The sequence below is a fragment of the Triticum urartu genome, unplaced genomic scaffold (genome assembly GCF_003073215.2).
Source record: "Triticum urartu cultivar G1812 unplaced genomic scaffold, Tu2.1 TuUngrouped_contig_9529, whole genome shotgun sequence".
In the NCBI taxonomy this organism is placed as follows: Eukaryota; Viridiplantae; Streptophyta; class Magnoliopsida; order Poales; family Poaceae; genus Triticum; species Triticum urartu.
The window spans coordinates 1-4,520 of record NW_024120582.1 but is presented as its reverse complement, the minus strand read 5'-3'; the positions used below and the strand labels follow the sequence as shown (position 1 = coordinate 4,520).

General features: G+C 43.3%; 1 long non-coding RNA gene across 1 annotated transcript; it reads left to right on the top strand.

Annotated features, from left to right (window-relative positions):
* Nucleotides 1-2,279: 2,279 nt before the first annotated feature.
* Nucleotides 2,280-3,569, top strand: LOC125532267. The gene is made up of 2 exons (XR_007293935.1): nt 2,280-2,454; nt 2,902-3,569. It is a non-coding gene; the product is annotated as an uncharacterized LOC125532267 (long non-coding RNA).
* Nucleotides 3,570-4,520: the final 951 nt, after the last annotated feature.

Sequence of the window (4,520 nt, the reverse complement as noted above, 5' to 3'; positions counted from 1 at the left end):
GTAGAAGCCCTCCGTGATCGATGCCCCCTCCGGCAGGACGCCGGAAAAGGCCCCAAGATGAAATCTCACGGGTACAGAATATTGCGGCGGTGGAATTAGGTTTTCGTGGATGCCTCTGATGATTTGGGGGTACGGATATATGTATAGGAGGAAGAAGTACGTCGGTAGAGCAACATGGGCCTCACGAGGGTGAAGGGCGCGCCCCCTACCTCGTGCTCTCCTTGTTGATTACTTTACATAGACTCCAAGTCCTCTGGATCACATTTGTTCCGAAAATCACGTTCCCAAAAGTTTCATTTCATTTGGACTCCGTTTGATATCCTTTTCCTTCGAAACATTGAAATAGGCAAAAAACAGCAATTTGGGTTGGACCTTCGATTAATAGGTTAGTGCCAAAAATCTTTCTCTAATAATATAGCGATTATCGCTTCTGCCCGTTTGCTCACCGTCGTGGCTCTTCTGTTAAATCCCCCTGTGTTTTTCAGTAATACAACCCGCAGTCCTTTTTTAGTGGATTCTGAAAAACGTCTCGGTTCTACATAAAAAACCCTCTAATTCCGCCCAGGCTCGAAACGGTCCGCGCCGCCGCCAGCAGCTCCCTCTTGCCCTCGCTCCCCTTGCGGCCGCAAGACCCCTCGTCGGCGACCCCGCACCTCCGCCACGCCCTGCCGCCGGTGACCTTCCCCGCAGGACCTCCGGTCGATCCGCCGCCTCACCCCTCTGCCTTCTCCTACTTCCTCTCGATCTCCTCTCACATCTCTCCCTCTTTCTCGCTAAACAGGGACCTCCAGGAGGGCCATGGCACCGCCGGCCCTCAATCTCGCCGGATCCGGCCGCCACCACGCCAAATCCGCCGAAAATGGATCCATCCCGGCCATATCCGCCCGGATCCGCCCGGGCCTCCTGCCATACGACGCCTCATCGAGGAGTACAACAGCTGCCCCATGCCAGCCAAGGTCCTCCAGATCCTCTCCACCCAGCCGCCGTTATTGCAGGAGGCTCACCAAAAAGCTTCACCAAATCCTACAAGAGGCTCAGGTAGGAATACACATGTACATTAACCTCAATGTCTACTTGATTCACTTCCCTTCTGAACCAATATATGCACTTTCAGTTGAGGACACTCATCTTGCTAATTAAATTGTGTGGCAAATCTTACATGGGCAGTTTAATTGTGTGATTGTTGAGTGGTCCAGTGAGTAGTGCTTCTATAAGCAAGGGAATGATAGAATGATGTACGATTCTGCAGGTTAGACGAGCCGCTGACAAAGACACACCTCTATTCTGAATATTTACTTGCAAAGATGGACCATCAGCTACGGAATATGTTGGCTAAACTCTCACAGGTCGCTAACAAATTTTTTCTTATTGTCATCTTGGTAATTGGATTGGTGGTATTGTCTTTTGGTTCAACAGAAAGTTGTTTAAGTGAAAATGCAGAGGAACATGTTGAACAAAATATGTGGTATGAAAGGGAAAGGACAGCCTAAACCGTACAATGATGCAAGTTCAGATTTCATATGGTGTCTTCCCTGCCTCATGAATATGCTAGCATGGTTGTCTTCTAGATTATGCATATGTCTTTGTTTGCCATATACTGTTCGACGCATTGTGTAGTATGTACTAATTCTAGGGAGACTGATATGATATTGTTCACTCTTCAGAATTAGTATTTATAAGTTTTTGTGTGGTTTTAGTACCTCAGTTAAAGAAATAAATATTAGCCTTCTCTAAAGAGGTCTGCTGCCTTGATTTTTACAATTCTATTAATTTATATTAATCTCCTTGCATAGAACTTCTGTTGCATTACTCTCCCATTGCTGTTAGTGGCCCTGTCACAAGAGATTGTTGTAAGTCCTCAATATGTGTTTGATATCAAACAATATCCAATCTACTACATGGTGTCTCAGTCCCAAGTTCATAATTTCTGCATCATTTGAATTGTATACAACAAGTTACAGAAGCAGTAGGTCTCCAGTTGGCACAAAAATGCAGACTTGATTTGTTTCAGTTCCTTAATACATCTACTACAAACTACAAGAGACCCTAGCTAAGAAAACAAAATCAAGGACCGTTGTACTTCTGAATTATTTCTTATTAATATCAAATTAGAATAACATTGATGGAACATATTCTTTTTCTCTCCTTGCTTGAGTTAATGGAGTACAGTATTGCATTTTGCTGAGATGTTCTGCTCAATGTAGGTTTGGAGCCGACCAAGGAAGTCACAGTTTAAGAGCTCGAGGAGGAGGGGCGTGTGGAGGGTCCGGGGGGGGGGGGGGGCGGGTTCCGCCCGCCAGTGGCTGCACTGCTGGTCTTCATCGCCGCTCCTGTCAGATCCAGCAGGACCTATCCTATCGGTTCTCCATCGCTTCACTCTGCTTCATCTGCATATCTGCGGAGAAGATGACGACCCTGCCCCTGTTCTTCGCCAGCCACACTCTCCCTTGTGCGGTAATAAATCTCAAGAAATGCCCTTTTCCTTTACATGAACATCAAACCTACTTTTTTGTTTGATGTTGGTGCATGTCCAGCCTGGTATGTGTGATGGGCTGCTGCTTTGCAATTGCTGGCTGTGTTGCTACTTGTGGCAATGGTTATTTTGTTAAAGTATGTGGGACGACAACGCTTCCGTCTTTTGGTGGAATCATTTTCCTTTTAATTTAATTACCTGAGAAAAAATTCTATATTTTCTTAATTTCCTTTCTCTGTTGTTTTCATGGCTGACTGCCCTTTCTTAAAAACTTGACCGACATAATGGAGAGCTGATATCACCTGGGCTATAGCCGTGCTGCTGCTACAGATTTAGTTTGCTTACAGATTAGTTGGTCTTCTTGGATGCAGAGCCTGGGAAGATGGTGGTCTTCTCTCATTCTCTTCTAAACAATGTATACACTGCAGGTTGGGGAGAAGTAGAGAAGTATTGTACTGCTTGGAGAAAGATATGAGAAATCAGCAGGCATGAACTCGACTGGTATACAGGCTCATCTTAAAGAAAAGGTTGGCAGAAGGTACTTTGGAGGTCCGCAACATGTACGGGGCTGCTCTGGTGCCTGCAGCTTGCCGCGGAAAAGGACAATTGCGCCTGCTCCGTCCCCTACAACAGGGTCTCAATTCTTCAATGGGTGACTGAATGAGACCACGGCCAGTCTCACTGCGACGTGTACTCCACCTACATCGACGTGTACTCCACCAAGTATAGGCTCATTAGTCGGGCCAAGAAGCTCGGTAAACATTTGATGTAACCTCACCAAAGAGAGTTAGCTACATGCTGCGATGAAGTTTGGAAGTCAATGTCAGGTGCTAAAATTTGCAGGCCGGGCATCAAACTGGTAATGTTCAGTCTGCAGTCTGCAGTCTGCACTCGACACTATTACCGTGCATCGACGGCGGTAGAGCCTCAGCTAGACATATTAACTTTCAAAGTCTGAAGGCCAAGCAAGGGACTGGCTTACTTATTAGTATGTCGTTAATTCTCATGAATCCAATCGTCTTCTAATTAATTTTTCTCTTCATGTATCTTTAATATGGCTTGCAAATTAAACTTGATATTGCTAATGTTCTTCTCAGTTTGTCTCGCTTCTGCTATGTATTATATTAACAATTTCCGGATCACATTTCACAAGAACGACATTGTTAGATATTGATTTCTCATTTGCATATCTGAGGAGGAAGATAAGCTTGTGGGCTTTTTTTTCTGAGACAAAGAGCAGTTCATGGGTGTACGTTAACACTATTTTTTTGGGCCAAGCCGATATAGTTGGACAAAATCTTCCCAACAAAAACAACTACTATCTGTAAAAATTACCAAACAAAAATGCCCAAAAAATTAACACATAAAAACAGTTTAAAAAAATCAAAACTATATATTCATACTTTTTATAAAAAACTTAAAAATACCCAAAAAAACATCTCTAACTACGAAAACCAATTCAAAATATACAACAGAAAAAATTTATTTACATAAAATATTATAAAAATGTTCCAGCTTACATATTTTATTAACTATTCTTCAAAAGGTGTTATATTTTTAATAATAAAAATAAGGAGTTTCCACGTTGAACATTTATTGAAATTAGATATAAAAAATGGCAGAAAAGATACATGAAGCAAGTTCTGCCACTTTAATTGCCCGGTGCAACGAATGGGCGTTTGTACTACTTCAATGGATATAATGGAGCATAGTCGCCTTGTGCATGCAAAAGCATGTATTAAAACTTAAATTATCATGACGCATTTAATTCTTTTGGAAACAACTTCAATTTTTTTATGTTGGACATTATAATTTTTTGAGGTTTTGTTCTTCGCCCGTTGCAACGCACGGGCACTTTTACTAGTAATATAAAAGTGTATAAATAAGCCCATTAAACATCCAAAACAGAATATATCATAGCATGGAACAATAAAAAATTATAGATACGTTGGAGACGTATCATGGCCCCCTACCTGGAGCGATGCGTGGCGGCACCCCCCGGCGGCCCCCCGGCCCGGCGCCTTCTGCCGCCCCCTCCCGGGTTCTC